The sequence below is a fragment of the Urocitellus parryii genome, unplaced genomic scaffold (genome assembly GCF_045843805.1).
Source record: "Urocitellus parryii isolate mUroPar1 unplaced genomic scaffold, mUroPar1.hap1 Scaffold_90, whole genome shotgun sequence".
NCBI classification, from domain to species: Eukaryota; Metazoa; Chordata; class Mammalia; order Rodentia; family Sciuridae; genus Urocitellus; species Urocitellus parryii.
Window position 1 is genome coordinate 1,123,971 of NW_027554223.1, and position 24,061 is coordinate 1,148,031.

The following is a 24,061-nucleotide window of genomic DNA, read 5'->3' on the forward strand; positions in this document are numbered from 1 at the left end:
CTTCATATATTTACTTTGGATAATGATGTTTATCACATTCCAACATCCTTGCTAGTCCCCTTACCCTTCTTTTTCCTCCCACCCCTCTGCCCTATCTTGATTTCATCTATTCCTCCCATGTTTCCCATCCCTACCCCTCTATCAGTTAGCCTCCTTATATCAGAGAGAACATTCAGCATTTATTGTTTTGGGATTTGCTAACTTCACTTAGCATTATGTTCTCCAACGCCATCCATTTACCTGCAAATGCCATGATTTTATTCTCTTTCATTGATGAGTAAAATTCCATTGTGTATACATGACACATTTCTTTTATCCACTCATCCACTGAAGAGCATCTAGATTGGCTTCATAGTTCAGCTATTGTGAATTGTGCTGTTATAAACATTGTTGTGGCTGTGTCCCTGTAAGATGCTGTTTTTAAGTCATTTGAGTATAGACAGAGAAGAGGGATAGCTGGGTCAAATGCTGGTTCCATTCCCAGATTTCCAAGGAATCTCCATACTGCTTTCCATATTGGCTGCACCAATTTGTAGTCCCACCAGTAATGTATGAGTGTGCCCTTTTCCCCTACATCCTCACCAACACTGTTGTTGTTTATCTTCATAATAGCTACCATTCGGACTGGAGTGAGATGATATCTAAGAGTAGTTTTGATTTGCATTTCTCTAATTGCTAGAGATGATGAGAATTTTTCAAATATTTGTTGATTGACTCTATATCCTCTTCTAGAAGTGTCTTTTCAGGTCCTTGGACCATTTGTTGATTGGGTTTTTTAATGCTTTTTGAGTTCTTTATATACACCAGAGATTAGTGCTCTATCTGATGTGTGAGGGGGTAAAAATTTGTTCTCAGTATGTAGGTTCTCTGTTCACCTCACAGATTGTTTCTTTTGCTGAGAAGAAACTTTTTAGTTTGATTCCACCCAATTTATTGATTCTTGATTTTAATTCTTGAGCTATAGGAATCTTATTAAGGAAGTTGGGGCTTAATACCACATTATGAAGATTAGGCCTTCTTTTTCTTCTATTAGACACAGAGTCTCTGGTTTAATTTCTAGGTCCTTCATCCACTTTGAGTTAACTTTTATGCAAGGTGAGAGGGATTTAATTTCATTTTGTTGCATATGGATTTTCAGTTTTCCTAGCACCATTTGTTGCTGTCTTTTCTCCAGTGCATGCTTTTAACACCTTTGTCTAATATAAGATAATTGTAATTTGGGGGGTTAGTCTTTGTGTCCTCTATTCTGAATCATTGGTCTACCAGTCTGTTTTGGTGCCGATACCATGCTGTTTTTGTTACTATTGCTCTGTAATATAGTTTAATATCTGGTATATTGATGTTTCACTTTTCTTGCTAAGGATTGCCTTAGCTTCTTTGGGTCCCTTATTTTTTCAGATTAATTTCACGATTACTTTTTCTGTTTCTATGAGGAATCCCATTGGCATTTTGATTGGAATTGCATTGAATCTGTATAGTGCTTTTGGTAGTATAGTCATTTGATAATATTAATTCTTCTCATCCAAGAGCAAGGTAGGTCTTTCCATCTTCTAAGGTCTTCTTTTATTTCTTTCTTTAGGGACTTATAGTTTGCATTGCATAGATATTTCATCTCTTTTGTTGTTGATTCCCAAGTATCTTATTTTTTGAAGTTATTGTAAATGGGGTAGTTTCCTCATTTCTTTCTCAGAGGATTTTTCACTGTTATACAGAAATGCCTTTGATTTATGAGTGTTGATTTTGTATCCTGCTACTTAGCTGAATTCATTTAGTATTTCTAGAAGTTTTCTGGTGGAGCTTTTTGGGTCTTCTATGTATAGAATTATATCATGAACAAATAGTGCCAGTTTGAGTTGTTCTTTTCCTGTGTGTATCCTTTTAATTCTTTCATCTGTGTAATTGCTCTGGCCAGTGTTTCAAGAACTATGTTGAATAGAAGTAGTGAAAGAAGGCATCCCTGTCCTATTCCAGTTTTTAGAGAAAATGTCTTTAATTTTTCTCTATTTAAAATGATATTGGCCTGAGGCTTAGCATAGATATCTTTTACGATGTCGAGATATGTTCCTGTTATTCCTAGTTTTCCTAGTGTTTTGAACATGTAAAGTGCTGTATTTTGTCAGATGCTTTTTCTGCATCTATTGAGGTGATCATATGATTCTTTTCTTTGAGTCTATTGATGTGATGAATTACATTTATTGATTATTGTATGTTGAATCAACCTTTCATCCATGGGCTGCATCCCATTTGATCATGGTGCACAATCTTTTTGATATGTTTTTTGTATTTGATTTGCCAGAATTTTATTGAGAATTTTTGCATCTATGTTCATTAGAGATATTGGTCTGAGGTTTTCTTTCTTTAATGTGTCTTTGCCTGGTTTTGATATCAGGGTCATATTGGCTTCATAGAGTGAGTTTGGAAGTTGCGGCCTCTTTTTCTATTTCCTGAAATAGTATTTAGGAGTTCTTCTTTAAAGGTCTTGTAGAACTTGGCTGAGCATACATGCGATCCTAGGCTTTTCTTGACTGGTAAGCTTCTGATGGTGTGTTCTATTTTATCACTTGATATTGGTCTGTTTAAGTTGTGTATGTCTTCCTGATTCAATATGGGCAGATTGTATGACTGAAGAAATTTGTCCATGCCTTCAGTGTCTTCTATTTTATTGGAGTATAAGTTTTCAAAATATTTTCTAATTATCCTCTGTATTTCTGTAGTGTCTGTTGTGATATTAGCTTTTTCATCATGTGTGCTAGTAATTTGAGTTTTCTCTCTTCTTCTCTTTATTAGCATAGCTAAGGGACTTTCAATTTTATTTATTTTTTAAAAAACTAACTTTTTGTTAATTTTTCAGTTGCTTCTTTTGTTTTGATTTCAGCTCTAATTTTAATTATTTCTTGCCTTCTACTGCTTTTGCTGCTGATTTGTTCTTCTTTTCCTAGGGATTTAGATATAGTGTGAGGTCATTTATTTGTTGACTTTATTTTTAAGGAATTAACTTCATGCAATTAATTTTCCTCTTAGTATTGCTTTCATAGTGTCCAAGAGATTTCGATATGTTTTGTCTATGTTCTCATTTACCCCTAAGAATTTTTTAATCTCCTTCTTGATGTCTTCTGTAACCCATTGTTTTTTCAGTAGCATATTGTTTAGTCTCCAAGGGATGGTGAAAATTTTATTTTTTATTTTGTAGTTCATTTCCAATTTCACTCCATTATGATCTGATAAAATGCATGGTAGTATCTATACATTTTTTTGTATTTGCTAAGAGTTGCTTTGTATGATATTATATGGTCTATTTTAGAGAAGGATCTATGTGCAGCTGAGAAAAAAAAGTGTATCCGCTTGATGCAGGTTGAAATATTCTATATATGTCAGTTAAGTCTAAGTTATTGATTTTATTATTGAGTTCTGTAGTTTTTTAATTCAACTTTTGTTTTGAAGATGTGTCCAGTGGTGAGAGAGGTCTGTTAAAATCACCCAAGATTATTGTGCTGTGGTCAATTTGACTCTTGAACTTGAGAAGAATTTGTTTGATTAACAAAGCTGCACCATTGTTTGGGACATATAATATACATTTATGATTGCTATGTCTTATTGGTATATGGTTCCCTTGAGCAGTATGTAATGTCCATCTTTATTCCTTTTGATTAACTTTTGTTTGAAGTCTACTTTATTTGATACAAGGATGGAAACCCCTGCTTGCTTCCACAGTCGATGTGCATATTATGATTTTTTCTATCCTTTCACCCTCAGTCTGTGTATGTCTTTTCTTATGAGATGAGTCTCCTGTAGGGAGAATATTGTTGGATCTTTGTTTTTTAATCCAGTCTGCTGGCCTATGTCTTTTAATTGGTGAATTTAAGCCATTAACATTTAGGATCATTATTGAGACATGGTTTGTATTTCCAGCCATATTTATTTATTTTTATTTAATATATTTGGAGTTTCAGGCAAACAGAAATTCAAACTTGATTTGCCTTAATTGAAAAGATAGTGTATTAGCTTATAATTCACTACCAGGGATCTTAGGAAAGGCAATAAGCTGTGAAAGCACAATTTCCCAAATTTGCCTTCCTTGTTTCCTTACTACCATACAGTAGGTATGGAGTGTGCTCCCAAGGTTGATATGTGGGTTTCTGTATGGAATCAGGCAGCGATTCGATAACATCTATGACTCAGATTTTTAAAATTCCTTCAATCCTGCAGTTGTTTTGTCCTCAATTTTATGTGTATAACAGATTGGCTTCTCTTAAAGAAAAAATTACATACAATTTAAGAGTATTTATTAGTTCAATAAAATAGAATAACCAGTGATAGGCAAAGTCTATAAAAGTTTGGTAGATTCAGTTGCTTCATAAGGTCACTAGTGACACAGTTTCTCTGTACACTGACATGAGGGGGGCCAGCTTTACACTAAAATGAGCTTTCTGGATGGAATTGGATGGCTTCCAGCACAATGAGCAACAAGGGCTGCCTCATTTACAATCAGCTCAAGAGAGAGTGCTGGAACAACATGGACAAGTTGTCATGAGCTTTATTCTTATAGAACTAGCTGAACTAAATGTTTCACAAATGCACAGAAAAGTTCTATGAACTCTCTACTTTCCTTCTTTTGCAACTGGGTTTCAATAGGCTATTTCTTTCCACACTTTACCTTAATTGCAAATTTCCAGTACAATGATTTCAGTTTTCGCTAGTGGTGAAAAAGCATTCCATTTCTCATTTGACAGATGGAATTGGCATTACATTTCCTTAAGTCATAAAGGAAAAGAGGTAAATGATAACTCTAACTCCTAACAATAAGTGCCCACCAATGCTGCATTAATTTAGTGTGCATGATAATTCCAGAGGTAATTCATTATATCTGAAAATTCATACTATTTATCATTACCAATCTACTAAAATTTGCTTAAAATTTGTGAAAGATGATTGATAAAGCTAACATTATTTTAAACACTTGTGGAGAATAATAGTTTTAAAGGAGAACATTATTGAGAACTGATAACCATATTTTATGACTGATAGTACTTGTTTGATCCCACTAGTTATAGCACAAATGCATGCTTTAAACTTATATTTTAATATTTTTAGTTATTTATATTGAGCATTATCATCTAAGGGCAAAGCTCTTTAATATGTGGAATTAAATTTGCTATGTTAATACAACATCATTTTATATCTAGAAGGTATTGAAATTCAAGAAAAACTGTGTCAATGTATTGAAAAGAAATAAGCTGAAGGAATTTTTCCTCAATCTTAAAATTCATATTTCTCTTGATAAATGTAAATCCACATATATTACCACAGCCTTCCCCAAAACTATTTGACTGCAAATATTTATGTAGTGTTTTTTTTTTTTTTTCCGGTTCGACTAATGATGAACATTTTGAAATGCTACATTAAATACTTTGTAGGGTTAAATGAAATAAAAAATTTGGTTCTGATTAGTGTAAATAAATAATTATGAATTAGATTTGAAACAATTGAAAATAATCACATATAACTTCTAAAAACAGAAGAAAGATTATTTTACAGATGCTTTGACTCAGAAGAACTTTCTTTTGAATATTTTTCTATTTAATGCCACTGAGATGTATCTCCTCATGTAAGTCACTAATCTTTCCTAAATTTAAAATAAACTCAATAACATCATTTTGAAAGTTTAATTATGTGTTTGGAGACTTACATACAATTTGTTGCAGAATAACCAAGTATTAGTTACTTCTTCAAGCTAAAAATTTACTTTAGCAATACTTACTTATCAGAACTATAAAATGTAGTGATTCATATATAACTACATTTACTACTTGATAGGTAACTATTACTTTTGTGAAGCTCTTTGATTAAATGAGATTAGAGCAATTGATTTTTCTCCAACAAATTTCTCTCTTGTTTTATAGTTTGACTAATACTTAGTATTATATTAAATCTAAAGCAAAACAAAACTAGTTATTATTGTTAAATAAATAACATCAAAGTTTTTAGAATCACACATAGTGGTCCAGATACCAGGAAAAATTAGTCATGGTAGGTTTATAATTACAGGAAGAAACTCAAACCAGACCTGGGAAAGGAAAAAAAAACTGTTTTGATACCTTTTAAGAGAAAATAACTTTTCTAATGTATGGCAAAATACAACTGTTTTGTTACCTTTTAAGAGAAAATAACTTCTCTAATGTATGGAAAAATAGGAGAGAGATCATGGTTAAGTATGAAGTGTTTTGGGTAAAATTAAGTTTTGTTTACTCCAGTGTATTGGAAGAAGAAAAAGGAGATCTAAAACTTCCAAGTCCCAAGTGTTCAGTTTGCCTTGTATTATGTATGAGACAAGAAATGAACAAGTCTTGTAAAAGGCTAGGTAAATCATTTACCTTGGATAGTAAAAGAAGTTTTACTAAAATTAATATTAGCAGGTCTGTTATTGAAGTCTTGAATCTTCTGCTGTGTCCTCTTAAGTCTTCTCATTCTGATTTATTTTCTTAGCAATGAATGAGGAATAATATACTTTCTGAGGATTCATGGAATGATCATTCTAAACATTTGATATGCTTGGTAGACTATGAAGCCCCACTCAAATTTCAGATACCACAATTTTAATTGATAGTAATGCAATATTGAAATGTGGTAGAGACATAAAAAAAGACCCCCTAAAAAGTACGGAAAAAAATTACAGAGGTGCTGAGGCATACAGACAATTTTGAGTTATTAGACTTAGAAAGTGTCAAAACTATTACTTTTGAAACAATATTAACAAATATATTAATAAGGGCTAGGACTGTAGTTATTTGGTAGAGTGCCTTGCACATGTGACGTACTGGGTTTAATACTCAGCACCACATAAAATAAATATGATTGTGTCCATCTACAATTGAAAATATTTTAAAAAGATATGTTAACAACAACAGCAACTCCACAGGTGGAGACTTTTTAAAGTATATATTACATTATTTCTTCTAAAAGCCCCAACAGAGGCAAAGTAATTAATCTTTTCCTAAAGTTTTTAATCTCAAATGCTTTTTATTATATATCCCTTTGAGAGAAATACTTGAAATGAATGGAATTAACCCAACATATCTCTTCTCATGGCTTATTTGATTTTACCAAGTTGAGTATTCTAAATATTTACTTGCCAAAGAATTTTGAACATTATTATTTCCAGGAATGATAATAGTAAGTAACTTGAGTATAGCAGGATAAATCATTATTATTATAGAATTAATTCAGATAATCAAATATATTTAGAACTACATGCATTTTTACAACTAGGAGTTAATTATAACTACAAACACTAATGTCTATTTTGTGATATATGAATAATGACATAGTTGTGTCATATTAAACTAAATTAGTAATGTCTTACTGTTTTAATAATTCATGTAATTGCTCTGTAATTTTGAAAATATTTGTAATAAGTATATACAAATGAGTTAAAGCTCATTTGTTTTTATGCAAACAGAGTGATTAATAATCTCAAAGTTACTTAACTGTCAAAAGGAATATACTTATGGAAAACTCCAGGCTTACTGCATTGAACAACTTACAAAATATTAGGTAACTGGCTTTGAGCACAATAAATACATTCATAAGATTCAAGAAGGCATTATATAAGAAATGTTGGAGGATATGATATTGAGTTTCTCTTTTTTTCTCTGTGATAATGAAGAAGACAAATTATGATAGTGTTCATTTGAATAGAAATAAAGGCAACTGCAACTGATCTTATTTCAAGAGAATATAAAATTATGAGGTTGGTCACAACTCCAATCTATTCTTCCTTTGTCTTTGGGGGAAGTGTCATTCTTATGTATGCTCATTAAAATTTAATTGGAATAAAAGTGTATTTTTGATACTCTTTCCTGAGAATATTGAAAATATGATGTGTATCTCTAAACACCAAGCTGTAGTCAATTACAAGTCATACTTTTGATCTGTGAAAATTTTACTTTGGATAAACCCAAGTATAAATATTACTATATTTAGAAAGTAGATTTAAGTCCCAAATAGAGAATGTTAATGAAAATTTATCTTTGGCTTTATTCTATTTTCAACCTTTGAGTGGGTTATTTAGTGATCTTTTCCACCATGAAAATTCACATTCTCTTGGCACATTTTATTTATGTCTGTTTTTTGTTAATGTTTTATTTCTGTATAATTTCTCTATTTTCCACTATTTTTTCCTGCCATATTATTTTTTTTAGGATTGCTATTTTACTTTTGCCTTTTGTGTTATATGGGATGTATATATGAGGTGTTAAAAGGTACAACACATTCTACAAGTGAGCCCCACTTTCTGCATCTGAATAGGGAATGAAATTAAACTGAACATCAGAATCTGTAATTTTTTGAGAAAAAAGTAACTGAGTTTAAACTTATTAACATTATTAAATCATATCTAATATTTAATACTATATGATTCAATACAGCTATAAAATACAATCATACAAAATGTGTTAACATCAAAGAATACAACTAAAATTAAGGTAGCAGATAAAAGCTATATAACTTTTTTGCGGGGTATACAGGAGAAGACTTTTGAAATAGGCACATAATTGCCCATTCTTTTACAGAGAATCTACTGCAAGCAAAGATCTCAACCTCCAGAAGCATCACACATAGCATTACTAAGCATATTTCTAAAAAGTGTACAATATGCACAGTTGGAAAGTACAAAATTTCAAAAATTGTTCTCAGCAACAGGTGTGCTACATATTTACTTATTTTATTTAAAACTTTTTATAGTAGAGGGATACAATATCTTTTTTATTTTTTAAAAATATGGTAAGCAAGAGTTCTACCAACTGAGCTACAAACCCAAGCTTCATATTTAAAAGAATGTGAAAAGTGTGTGTGTGTGTGTGTGTTTATCTCCATTAGAGTGTGTGTGTGTGTGTGTGTGTGTGTGTGTGTTTATCTCCATTAGATTTCTTGATTTTCTTCTTAACTCCATGCTCTCTTCCGGGTCTAGACTGAAGACTGAAGCTTCATTCTTTGGAGATGATCCTTCAGATCCTGTGAATTATAGAAAACCAGGTAGATTTGAGGATAACAGTCCAAAATGTAAGCAAGGAAAAATAATAAAAATTTTCACACCAACTATTGACCATTCAAATTTTATTACATAGCCCAAACCAAGAGAGATGATAGACAGTAGAAGAGTATGCATAAACAGAGTTTTCTATTTTAATTTGGACCAATCCTTACTCAGAAAGAAATAAAGAAATATAAAACTGACATAACATCTGAATACAAAAACAACAAATAATGGGAAATAATCTGAATACAAAGGCAATCAATAATGAGAAATAGGAGGAGGTCCAGTGGGAGGCAGACAGGGACAGGAGGAACAGTGGCCTAGGGAGGGGGTCTCCTGCCCTGGGAGGTCTGGCACCCCACTGCAGTGCCTGCTCTCTCTACCTTCCATGGGATATCATTGTCCTCCCACTGCCTGCCTTCCTCTTGGCCCACCAGCAGCCCTGGAATCATGGCCTTGTGTGACCCCTTCTGTGTCGCCACAGAGATGCTGGCCTAGATCTCGGAGCTGCAAGACATTGAGGTGGAGATCATGGTGGTGGAGATTACAAGGATGACGGCTGTAGCAGTGGCCATAACCATTGTGTCTGTCTCTGGGTGGCCAGGGGCCGGCCAGCCACCATCACCATCCCATGTCCATGATCACACTGCAGTCACTTGTCAGAAAAGGACCAGACAAGAGTATTTTGTAAGGAAATGTTTGACTGTGAATTTGGCATATGAGAGTCACACCCATAAACACCAAGTGGCAAACAGATGAAATGACCTAATCACATTAGCTAATGTGCCCTGAACATTCTTCAGTCCTTTTTTCCTCTTGTATCACCTTAGTGCTTCAAAGCTGTACTCCACTTTATTTTAGAACAGTTATGGTCCATCTATTTCAATAGTCTTGAAAACTGTGTCCCTGACTATTTAATTCCATTCAGGATAATTTTATTTTGATACCTTAATAATGTTGTGAACAACCAATAAAAAAAGAATAGTCAAAGCAATATGAAGTACATGCTCATAAGAAAAATATTTTAATCATTTTTGTTTCCTGCCATCTAGATCTAGTCATAAAGTAATATGATTAAGTCAAATAAAAACTGATTTGATTTTTTTTTTGGAAATTAGAATTTAGGTGTTTTTTCCTGTAAATTGTCTTAAGTTATCCTTTACCTAAGTATCAGAGTCTATTTTCTCACCAAACAGTTAACTCTTTGAACTTTTTTACATAGTGCTAGGTTATTTTGAGCAAATTGCCTTTAAAAAGTGACTTACCTATCCTCTTCTGAGAAGTTTCTGTTCAAGTCCTTGGTCCATTTTTTGATTGGGTTATTTACTTTTTGTTGTTTAACTTTTTGAGTTCTTTGTATACTCTAGAGATTAGAGCTCTATCTGATGTTTGAGGGGTAAAAATTTGCTCCCAGAATGTAGGCTCCCTATTCACCTCGAAAATTATTTCTCTTGCTGAGAAAAAACTTTTTAGTTTGAATTCATCCCATTTGTTGATTCTTGGTTTTAACTCTTGTGCTATAGGTGTCTTATTAAGAAATTTGGGGCCTGCCTCCATGTGATGAAGATTAGTACAAATTTTATCTTCTATTAGACGTTGAGTCTCTGGTCTGATTCCTAGCTCCTTGATCCATTTTGAGTTGACTTTTGTGACTTGAACAGAAACTTCTCAGAAGAAGATATACAATCAATCAACAAACACATGCTCACCATCTCTAGCAATCAGAGAAGTGCAAATTAAAACTACTCTAAGATACCATATCACTCCAATAAGAATGGCAGCCATTATGAAATCAAACAACAATAAGTGCTGGGGAGGATGCAGGGAAAAAGGTACACTCATACATTGCTGGTGGGACTACAAATTGGTGCAGCCAATTTGGAAAGCAGTATGGAGAATCCTTGGAAAACTGGGAATGGAACTACCATTTGACCCAGCTGTTCCCCTTCTCAGACTATACCCAGAAGACTTAAGAAGAGCATACTACAGGGACAGCCACATCAATGTTTATAGCAGCACAATTCACAATAGCTAGAATGTGGAACCAACCTAGATGTCCTTCAATAGATGAATGGATTAAAAATGTGGCATTTATACACAATGGAATATTACTCATCAATAAAAAATAATAAAATCATTGCATTTGCAGGCAAATGGATGGCATTAGGGCAGATTATGCTAAGTGAAGTTAGCCAATCCCTAAAAAACAAATGCCGAATGTCTTCTCTGATATAAGGTGGTGACTCAAAATGGGATAGGGAGGAAGAGCATGAGAAGAAGACTACCACTAAATAGGGAAAAGAGGTGGGAGGGAAAAAGAGGGAGAAGGGGAGTTGCACAGAAGATGGAAGGAGAACCTCATTGTTATACAGAATACGTATATGATGTTGTAATGAGATTAAGGGAAAAAAGTGTGTCACATTAGATTGGGAGAGGAGGGGAGAATCAGGGAGGATAGAAAGGGCAGCAGAATAGAATAGACAATATGATTGATGTATGTACATTCCATGTATGTGTTATATATCAAAATATATTCTACTGTCATGTATGACTAAAAAATTAATAAATAAAAATTTTTAAAAAGGGACTTACCTAAAAATAATTTTTGTTACTAATACTTTTTTTAAACACATTGTCTATAACTGTATTTTCCCTTTATTTTTAATGCCTCTTTCTCTGAAACCCCTTGATTTTGTTTTGCTAAAACTCATTTACTAAGACCTAACTATCTTTGGGTTTGCTGTAGTGGCCTTGACTAAAACCATATTATTGGGTGCCCCTAATGACTGGCACTGACTTTGTGGCCCAAATCTATTGGTTGCTATTTACTAATTCAGCAGTATTTAGTTATCTCTGAAAAGTGATAATCATATTTGGCCTTCTGTCTCAGGTGAGTGAGAGAGAATAAGGTGAAGGAGAGTGGAGAGAAATGTTAGGATTTCCTTAGATAATTTAATTTTTAAAAGGAAAAAAAATTGCATCTTTCTGAATTCAAAAAACTGATCTACCAAGTGGAATGTTTGTAACATGTATTTCTGCTCCCAAATGCTTTTTAAATTTTTATCACAGACATGAAACTAAGCAGATTATGTAATGCCACAGTTTAGAGAATATATGAACTACAGAGATAAGTAAGACTGACAAACTCATTGTCAGAGAAGTTCATGACGTTGGATAAGCAGTATTTCAAACAGAGCTATTGTAGACATAATACTGTCAAGGTAAATATATATGATGTGTTAGGAGAATAAAATTTTATTTACCATCCTTTAGACATTTTTATATAGAATATTAATAAAAATTTTAGAATAAAAACTATAAAATTAAGTATTTTTTTAAGAATTCTCAACTTGCCCTTGTGGGTATTTTTGTTGGTGGATGGAATATGTTCTTGTATTTTATTTAAACTCTCTTTGCTTCTGCTTTACAAATGAAGTGTAAGTGTATGTTGAAGTGGCCAAACAGGGATTTCAGGAGAACTCAATGTTTCAATCCTATTAGAGAATTCAGCTACTGATGTTCTGGGAAAAAAAAAATAGAAAACCAGCACAGATTTTGAGAAACTGCCTTCAAAAACACATAAAGCTGACCATAAATAAATCATTTTGACACAGAACTTTTAAATCCACAATTTGAAAAGTATTTCCTAAACCTGTGGGAAATTAATAAATAGCGTTAGTATGTTGACCTTAACAATATAAATAAAATGTTAATCTGAGTTTAAAAGTATCTACTAAAGAGACAGAATTGCATGAGACCTTACTTAGTTGAAATGATGTTAAAATTTTTGTAGAGCTAATTACAAACTGTTGTGGCTGTATAATAAAGCTAAGAACAGAAGACAACCTTCTACGGTAGATCTAGAAACACAGCACTTACTTAGTCTCTGTGCAAATTATATACAGAATTGTAATTCCAGGAAGGTTTTCCAGATAAGGTGACATTCAAGATGAAACCTGAGGGATAAGTATGGAATGCCAAGAAACCATTCCAAGTAGGGAGACATGATTGTTGCAAAAGTAATTTTTTATTATTTGCTAGCCATTCATTCAACAAGTATGTATTAAATAACAGCCATTTTGCTCCAGGTGCCCCCTAGCAGGGGAGGCCCGGAAGGGTGGCTGATGTCTGCTTGTGCCCTAATGTCCCCTGCTTGCTCTCAGGAGGACATGCTTGTGACTGTGGCAGAGAGGGCCTTGGTGAGCCGGCCAGCCAAGCAATTGTCCTGCCTGAACAGGAGAGAATGGAGGCGGTGAGGGCTGCCACCAGTGCGGGAACACGGGGAAAGATGACGCCAGTGTTGGGCCATAGTGTGCCCCTGGTGACCATGCCCAAGTGGCCGCTGGCACTGCCCCTGGCACAAAAGGCACACAGGCCAGGGCCCCTTGGACCGGGACCTGCCGGTATTTGGCGGCTCAGCAAGGGAACCATGGTTAAGCAATAAGTTACATTGTTTTATGTTATGGCAGACACAGGAAACTAATAAGACTAAATAAATTTCTTTCATGTTTAATTGCATATCAGGACTATTTCTCTAAGGGCCTGGACTAGAACAACTGAGAAAGATTTTGTCAGCTTGAAAAAATTCTGAGTTCATAAAATTACCTTTTTCTTTTTGGTTTCAAATGTTTACATTTTTAATAAAATAAAAAGTTGACATTTTCCCATAAAAAGAAAAAAATGTGTATTTTACATAAAACATTTTTCATTGGTGATCATTGCCATTTACATTTAAAAATGATACAGAGTTTACTATTTTTTTTTTAATTTCAAATATGTTGCTACAAGTAACAGAATATATGTTAACAGCTTAATGGAAGTTATCCAGCAGCACATGACAAGGACTCACATTATGGACTGGAAGGTTGTGACCTTATAAGGCAGTGACAAAATATGACAAAACTTTTTTTTTTTTCTGTTTTTCCTCATAAGGCAGATCAGATACGATTGAAGTTGTAAACTAAGATGTAATAATACATAGCCTTGAGTTGAAGTATTTCTCAAAAATCGTAAGTTGAAATCTTAAACCTGAGTTCTTCAGAGTTTAGTTGCTTTTAGAGATAATATGCTTAAAAAGGTAACTGAATTAAGTGTTTAGGCTGTAGCTCAGTGGCAGAGCACTTGCCTAGCACATATGAGGCACTGGGTTCAATCTTTAACACCCCATTAAAATAAATAAATAAAAGTTCTGAAACAATTTTTTAAAGAGGTAACTGAGTTAAAATGTGATCATTATGATGAGCCCTAATTCAATATGGCCAGTGTCCTTATAAGAAGAGCACTTTAGAACACAGACATGCATAGAAGGAAGACCATAGGCAGACAGCAGAAATGGCTATCTACAAGCCCAGGAAAAAAAGACCTCAGATGAGATAAAACCTGGTGACACCTTAATCCTGGAATTCTACTTAAGAAAATGACATTATATTGTATATTAATACTCTTGCCTCTATTAGTAAAGTTTTATAAAGAACGATAATAATATGTAGGTAACCATATGCTGAGAGAGAAGGGACAGATACTTTATGTTGAGAAAACCCTTCTCCAAGGGCAGCAATGGTTGGCCTTGGGTCTTTCTGGGACCTCCAACTCAGCAGCCCACATCTGCCTAGCACCTTATCTTGGCAGGGAGGCACCACCTCAGGAAGCTGTCCTCATCCTACAGGTTGCTCAAGAGGGGTGAATCTGGGAGGCAAACTTCTCCAGTCTCCCTTAACTTGGTGTGGGTCCCTGGTCACTCCCGGGTCCTGAGGCATCACAAATTTGGTGCATGTTCCTCAAGCCCTGGAGTGGAGCGTGAGTCCTTGGAAGGGCAGGAGAGACTGGACCTGGCTGCTGGAGGGTTCCAGTTGGAAGCCTGCACTGGAACCAGGCTGAGGTGGCTAGGCCTGGTAGGGGAGCAATTACTTGCCACTTGCTCCTGCTTTGCATATTCACAAGGCTAAGCTCCACCTCCTGCTCCTGAAAGCAGCTGAGAGAAATTACATTATTCATAATAATCATTCCCCTCCCAGGAAGGCCTAGATGGTTATGCATGAGGAAACATGGCCCCTAGATGATTATGCATGAGAAAGTGTTGCCCCACCCAGAAAGGCCTAGATGATTATTCATAAGCCTGAGGGAGACGGTTTGGGCTGGCAAAGGCCTCTGGAGCCCAGGTGAGAGGGAGGCATCTACCCTCTGATGTGAGCATCATCCAGAGACCAGGTCTCCGGAAAAAGGGTGTTTGGGTATTGTTAGGCCCAAGCTCTTCATTTTAACAGTTTTTCCACTCTTACTTGAGACTTTAATTTTACAGTTTTCTTTGGGGTCCAAAATTTTCTGAGGATAAGTGGAAATGTGACAGGCTGAGGAAGGGGCAAAAGGGAGGCTATAGGTGACACCCTGGCTTTCCAGGAGAAAAAGTTCCACACATTACAAGAAGGATATGGAGAAGGAAATAGAAATGCAGTGCGACATCCACATCCAACTTTCTAGAATCTTTAAGATTTATTTTTGAGAAGCTGCAGGAATGGGTCTGGGTTAGGACTCAGCAGCCATAATCAGCTGTGAGGCAGCCAGGGGCTTTGCACTGGGAGGAGGCACCTGTGGAGCTTTATGAGTTTTCCTTGGCAGACCGAGAGATGAGCCACTAGTGTCACCCTAGGATGACCTGCCTCAGGAGCCCAGGTGAGAGGGCTTTCACTTTATGGAGGATTTGACTTTTTATCTCTGTAGACTTCAGTCTTCCAAACAGGCCAGATTAGCCGTGGTGGAACTCAAGATCGTCCAATCACCAAAATGTGGCAGGTGTGCAGAGCACACTGGCTATGCTCACCTGGTGAAAACTTAGGAAAAGCTTTGTTGTTGTACCTAAAGTGTTTTTAAATCTCATTAGAAAGAGAGTCCACTCTTTCTCATGTTGACTCTGAATCCTTCAGCTTCTAATCCTGCAGGATGCCTAGCACATGGCAGTTGCCTAGTGAATGCTGAATGAATAATTGAAGAAGCATGAAAAAGATCTTTTGAAGACCAAAGAGCAGGGAAAAAAAAATATCCAGCTACTATAGTGGAAACCATTTACTCTGAATGAGGATGGAGTACCAGAATTATTAGGGCCAAATGAAATTTGTTAAACTAGTGAATAATAATTTATTGAAACAAGCTCTGTGACAAGTCTAAGTCACAGAGTGAACTTTGGCAAACAAGTTTCCCTTGCTGAGCTTCACTTTCCTATTTCTTTGTAGCTTTATATTTTACTTACAAATCTATGATTTTTTTTGGTACTGGGGATTGAATTCAGGGGCAGTCAACCACTGAATCATATCACGAGCCCTATTTTTGAATTTTTTATTTAGAAAGAGGGTCTCACTTAGTTTCTTAGTGCCTTGCTTTTGCTAAAGCTGGCTTTGAAATCATGATCATCCTGTTAATCTCTCAAGCTGCAGGGATTACAGGTGTGTGCCATCATGCCAAGATCAATTTTGAATTAATATTTGTACATGCTGTGAGTTACAGGATGAGGTCAGTTTTTTTCCTCCTTCCTTATTTCTTCCCCCACCTCATTTATGCCTGGGATGTCTTCTTGTTCTAACACTATTTCATTTCTTTTCTTCACTAAGTTCACTTTTCCCTTTAAAATTAAGGAGTCAAATTAATATTAGAGGAAATCTCTCTTTCTTTCTGGGTTTATGAATCTTTCCAACCCATTTCTTCTTACATGCACTCCCTTTGAGCAAAGTTATCTTTCATATGATGTGTATATTAAGATGGTCATCTAGTTGAAATTCAAATTTCATGTGTTGGATATTGTTCAGTTGATGGGGTTTTCCCATTAAAACTATGGGGAAAATGTGTAGAAATTCTTAGTATAAAAAAAGAAGAAATCTTTAGTGTATCAAGTATGACTTTTTTGGACAAACCTAATAAACTGAGTTTTGCTTCACTTGGGAAAAATGTGGCTTAGGTCTCAGTTAACAAAACAACAGCTGGTCAATCTATGCTTTGGACTCACACAGAGAAGGCATAAAATATTAATTGTTCCACCATTTAAAATAGAGTATCTGACATTTAAGTCAAGAGGGAAGTCTGGAGTCAATTTTTTCCCCAAAGGAACACAGAAATGTTGGGTGTCAATAAGATGATTAATGCTTGTCACAGAGACAATATATCAAACAAGAATGAATGATATGGATACCCTGTGAAATTTCAGATGTTTGTGGATCCAGAATGCAAAAAATTCTTAAGCAAAAGACATTTGAAAGAGCTGAAATTCTTAAAGTCCAGAGTTGGAAAAATCCTTTTTCAGTTTTTAGGTAATGAATTAGAACAAGGTGATACAATGCACATATAATTGTTCTCTGAGAATGCGTGACTCTAGGGTCACACTTCCTGGGGCTATCAGCTTGTGAGATTTCAAAATTAAGCAGGGCTTGTAGTTTAGTAAGAGAACTCCACAAAACCTTTTCTCAAAGGGAGAAGCAACAGTAGTAACAGAATATAAGAGGTTGAAAGGGGCCTGGTTATTTTGAGAAAACTATTTGGGCATTTTTCTTGAAGCAGACTAATTCTAAAATGATAGAAACAAAACCAACCACGTTTAGACACAAGCAAATAAGGAAGCCCAACACCTAGGGAGATACTGGTCACTGCATATTAGATGAAGTGAAAGCAAAAGAGGACCATTACTTTGGGGAGTCAGTCAAGAAAAACTCCTACATTGTGAATCAAAATTTTTGTATTTTTAAGTCTCACTTCTGTCACTAAATAATCTGACTGTCCCTGTGTTAGTCAAATATTTTTCTGGATCTAGATTTTCTCACCTAGAAAATTAAATATTTGGACTAGATGACTAGATGACATTAAAAATCCCTCCTACTGATAAAATTTTGTGAGCTTTTCCTAGACTATAAATTCTTTCTATAGTGTTTTTCCATAGATTCTGCAAATATTTATTGAATTCCTATTTTTTCCTGCACAGTGACATAAAGGGTCATATGTTGTATATTTTTGTTTATGTGAACTCTTTACAGTAGTCAAATTTATAGAGATGAAGGTTGATTAGAAGTTGCTAGGGGCTGAGAGTAGAAGGTATTGAGAGTGATAAATAATGGGCCAGATATTTCTTTTAGGAGTGATATAAATATTCTGAAATGATTGTGGTGGTGGTTGAATGGTAAATAATGAAGAATGAATATATATATAATATATATATATATATATATATATATATATATATTATATATTATCTAACTTTGCCCTTATTTTACCTCACAGAATTTTGTCAATAAATAAAGGTAGCTGTGATAGAGTAAATTTTGTAATGGGCACATAATTTGAAGTTTATTGTTTGATATGGGAATCAGGAAATCATATTATTTGAGAAAATTATACTAAGCCATCTCCAGGATATGAGTAGCAACTGGGAATGCAGGAGTAATATCAGATGAAGGAAATATTGCCAAAGCCTGAAAGCCAGAGGTAATATACTAACTTAGTGTAATTAAACAAGATAAGGATAGCTGGTATATGAAAGTGTAAGGGGAAATGTTTAGAAGTCAGCCTAGGGAAATATGAGCAAATCTTGAAGTCATAGTTTGAAACTTAAATTTTATTTTGAGGGCAATGGGGGTCACTTCATTTTGGGAACTAATACATTCTCATGTTTGTTGCTTTAAAGAAAAACTCTGGCTGCAATATAAATAATAGAATGGAGAAGAGCAAGGCTAGCAACAGGAAGATCTTTTTGCAGCAGTTGAGGCAAAAGAAAAGTCTGTTCTTCTCTAAAGTAGAAATGACATCAACATGGATAAAGTGAGAAGTGAATACATTTGGAAAAATATTAAGGTGATTGGACAGGGCAGAAATGAAGGGATTAGAGTTGAGTCGTATATTTAAGGCTTGGGGGATTTGATATCTAATGGTATTTTTCACTTAGCTACAGAAAAGATGTAGATTTTTAGGAAAAAATAATTTACATTTGGTTGTGCTGAATACATCAATTTTAATTGACTAATGGACTGATAGAAGTACTGGTTAGCAAATGGCAAAACAACCTGGGCTGGGAAATAAAATTGTTAAAATAGGAAGTATATTTAAATATGAGAGTATATTTGTTCATCCATAAAATATGTTTACAAGAAAAAAAAACTCCTACACAGACCTGGAGGAACACCAAGATCACAGGGGAAAAATGGGCAGGGAATAGGTTCTGCACTGGACAGTGAGAAAGAACAATTGGGAGATTAGAGGAAAATTGGGAGATTGAACACTAATTGTTTAAAGCAAACATGATTTGTTACACAAAATGAAATGTGTATCAGAGAGTCTACAAGTGCTTTACAAATAATGACAATTAAATCCTTGAAATAACAGTTTGGAATTAGTTTTGTTATATCTTTTTTGTAAATTAGAAAACTGAGAAAGACAACTTGCTTGTGGTCATACATGAGTACATTATGAACTGAGATATGACTTTAAGCAGTCCAGCTCCATCACAGTACAAGTGCTTATCCCTGCCCCTTCTGGCCTTTGTTGGAAGGAACTTTCTAAGAATAAGGATCCCCCAATAAGAGTCCACTTCTGAACATGCTCATTCTCTCTCTCCAGCCTCTTCTGACTCTCTCTTGCTATCCCATTTGGGGAGCCTGAGGCCAAGAGAAGAGAAGCTGTCCTGAAGCTCCTTTAAAGGTAAAGTGTGTGTCTCTGTTTTATTTGCTGTTCCTGGAAATTCACATGAACAAACTTAAGTTCAACTACCCGTGGGGGCAGGGAGAAAGGTGGATACAATACCTTTATTTATTTTTATGTAGTATTTAAGATAAAAATGCAGTGCCTTACACGTGCGAGTTGAGTGCTCTACCCCTGAGCCAGATACCCCAGCCCTCTGCCCTCATTTATTGACAAATATCTTCTAGTATCTTGAATCAATCATTAATGCAATAAGTAATGGCCTATCCAAAACATTTTTTCTTCAAATGGGTTACTTTACAAATATTTTATTCAGAATCAAATAAAACAATGAAAAAAAGCCTCAGTGGAAATTAAACTAAGACCTTTGAAAAGAAAAGGGCAGTTTTACTTTAGTGTGTTTCAGTGGGTGTAAAGCAAAAAGCATAAAAACTAGATGTTTTAAACATTAACTTTTTAAAAATTTTTGGTATAATACACACAAAAACCATACCTCACATATTCTCATTTGTACAATTTAGTGCAACCAAGGACCTTAACTATGTTCTTTAACTGTCACTACTTTATGCTTCCAAACATTTTTTAATCACCTCTGAAAGAAAATTTACCCATTAAAATCCCAATTCTTCCACCTTCTTGACCCAGGTAACATCTATTTTATGTTTATTTTTTTTCTATTTGTATGAATTTGACTGGTATGGTTACTTCCTCCTTGGAATTATTTAGTATTTCTACAATGGTTTTAGGCTTTCTTCATATGACATAATGTTTACAAGGTTTACTTCCATTGTATAATGCATAAGAGTTTTATTATTTTAAAAAAGATAGAATAGTATTTCCTGATAGCCCACATTTTTTTTTTTATAAATCCATGCTTCTAAATACTTTTGGGTACTAAAGATTTAAACCAAAAGCAATATGCCACTAAGCTACACCCAAGCCTCTTTTATTTTTTTTATTTAAAGACAGTATCTCATTAAGACACTGAGATTCCAAAAATACTAATTTGAAATATGTCTAAAAATTTTCATATGTATGGTCGAATAAACACTCAGATTAATTATATACATATTTATTTTTAACAGTAACATTACAATCACAGAATTAGTAACTAAGCCTGAACTCATGTTTAAACCAACTTAATTTTAAATAAAACGATGTACCTCTATGAAAAGACATGCACATGATTACAAAAAAATCAATTTCAAGGATATTGACATATATATATATATATATATATATATATATATATATATATTCTGTCTTCATAATATTATGTATACTGCCAAACCCAGTTAAAAGCATTCCTAAATATATACCTCACGTAATAATTTCCTTAATTCAGAACTTTTATATATTAACATCTATATTCATACATATTTTGCCAAATACATACTTGTGACTCTTCATGTATGCAGACATTCTCATTCACTCTCTAACACAAATCCTATTACATAAGAACTATTAGTCCAAATCCTAAACTCATTCTTCTTCCTAAATGACACTGCAAACATACCTACTGTCCCTCTTTCACTGCATGTTGTCTTCTACATTGAAGTATCTGAGGTACAGGACCCTCTGCCATGGTGTATTGATGTCTATAGTACTTCTGTGCAGAACCTATTCAACACTATGTATCCAAATCAGAGGCCCAATGCCCCTCTATATTTCAGATCTTACCTAATTTTCAATTTTCATGTGTACACTTCACCTATACATTCTTATAAATACCCCAATTTCCCAAAACCAATATTCACCCACCAGAATGACTCCTAACCCAAATCAAACATGATATTAACCCTAAACATATTCTGCTCCCTCAATGTAATTTCACACAAGAGCAGAATCTGAGGAGAAGATGTAAGCAGCTATGTAAAACCTGAGAGACATAATGTCATCTTCCACAGCAAATAACCTGGGATGTGTCTGAATAAGCCTCTCTCATCTCAATGCAGGGAAGATGACATTATGTCATCATACGCAACCAGGCCTGTGTGGATAGCTGATGCCGGGATCCTATGATATGTATATATTCATAAATTGTGAAAATGTCAAAGGAAGATGGGGAAGCCTCCATCTCATGGGACCATTGGAAACAACTGTTAGGACCAAGTTGCCAAGGCAGTGACCTCATTCACTTCCCTGAAGGAAATGATCTCACCTCACTTCCTTGGTGATGGAACTCTCTGAACGTGGGATCCAGGAGGCGAGGCACCCAGAGGCAATTCCAGTCCCAGTGGGCTCCCTTGTTTTTTCTGTACCAAGGCCAGAGTCATTCTTTCTTGGCCCCTGGTGATGTGTGGGTAGCCAAATGCCTTGAATGGTCTGAACAGGGGCCTTTCCTGAGAAAGTGTTGGCTCATTGCTGGCTCCTGACAACTACACAGAGATGGCCAAGGAGACCAGAGCTGAGACAGGACCGGCCACTGCTGGGGAACAAATTTTCACCCACCAGTCAGAGGTCAGAGTGGATAGATGCAGACCAAATACAGGGGTGGTTTGTGTGTCTTAGTGGGTGTGTGTTTCAATTTGGCATTTTCTCTCCTGTTCTGAGATCATGTAGGAAAAACGTGTTTGTTGTTGTTGTTGTTGTTGTTTGTTGGTTTGAAATGGACTGTTAACTAGTGAGTCTTTCTATAGAGTCAGTGGATCCCACTGGGTTTGTGGTTAAAGAGAGTAGAGAGAAGAATGCAGCCGTGAATGTGTCCTGTCTAGTGGAAATCTTTGCAGGACTCCTCAAGGCCAATTGATGAATGGACTGCTGCTTGTCTTGCAGATGGGAAACACCTACCAAGATCCCAAGTTCCTGTATTCTTCCAGAATTTTGGCCACTCTCTGAAGGGGTTCGTGTTTTTGTGAACAAGATGGGTACCACCTTCAAGCTCTGTGACAAGGCCATGGACTGGATTGCTGACGGGAATGCCAAGCATCTCAGAAAAGTAAAAATTAGCATGGCTGGTAAGGATCTCTCTGGAGAATCCCTGCTTGCATAGATAGCCACCCAAGTTGCATGATTAGGAGCTGTCAGTGCCACAGTGTTCAATTAAAGAAAAGTTTTTCTCCAGGCTTCTTTCCTCCCTATTGTTCTGTTCCCCTGAATGTCAGGGAGGTGTTTGCCTTAGGGCACTCCTTTGGGAATCCTACAGAAAACAGTTTCAAACGGAAAGGAAGAGGCCCAATCTGTGCCTTTTAGGTAAAGTGCTTTGTAAAGGCTGTGTCTGAATCAGACTCTTGGCCCTGTGTGTGGCTGTGAATTACATTCTCAGCACCCCAGGAAACTCAAGAAAAATCCCATGTGTCCATGCACATCTAAAAGGATGAAAAAGAAGTGTAATATTGGATGAAGTCTCTTGCCTTCCTCTGGTCAGGCTCCTGACACCGATGAAGTAAGAACAGGGATCCTCTGGGTCAAATGAGTTGTTGCAAGCCATCCAGTAACTAGCACACAGGTGTTTGGGTGTTTTCATGAGTCCAGCACACAGAAAGAATCTACCCCTGGCAGGCAGGAGGCCTCGAATTTGAGAAGCAGAGCAGTATTAACTACAGGCCCATTTTATCTATCCTGTTTCTCAGGAAGGGTGTCCAGGCCACCATGACATTTGGCACATGATGGGCATGAGACCTTACTTTGCACACCATCTTAGACTGCTCCCCCTATGGGAACCCCCAGCCAGAATGTTATGATGAGTATCTGTATGGAAGAAGAGGAGGGCCATTGGGAGTGTTTTTGTTAGAATAGTGGTCTTTTGTGTGGTGGTTGGAAAAGATGAGTGGGTCCACCTCAGCTTGAACTCTGGTGTGATGCCATTAGAGACTCAGTTCTGGAACTGATCTCAGAGAACTCTTGCCATGAATCGAGTTGGGATTCCACAAGGCCAGGCATTAGAGGAGCCCTTGGAAACTGAGATCTAGGCCGAGGGTGGCTTCCTCCACAGCACTGGGAATCTCAGCCAGGATTTCACATGATTTTGCTGTTAAAGCCTTTTCAGCTGTAGTTGAGAGCCCAAACTCACATGAACCTCATATTTTAGACCCCCAATGGGCCTGGATTCCTGTGACCTTTCGCCACTCCGTGAAAAGCCTTGCCTGCATGCGATCTCCAGAGCTTTTACTGAAAGGAGATTCCTCAGCCCTTAATGGCTCCTGAATGAATCAAAACCCACAGTGCCAACTTCTTCATTCTTGAGATATGGCTAGGCCAATAACATGAAGGTTTTGAGAATCCCATGACCAGAAATCCCCGGAGAACCTTTAGATCTCCTGTTGCTCATCATGACTGAACCCGCCATTGCCGTTTTTTGACTGAGTGGAATTCATGACCATGGTGAAGAACAGAGATGTCAGTGAGTAGGAGCCAGCAGGG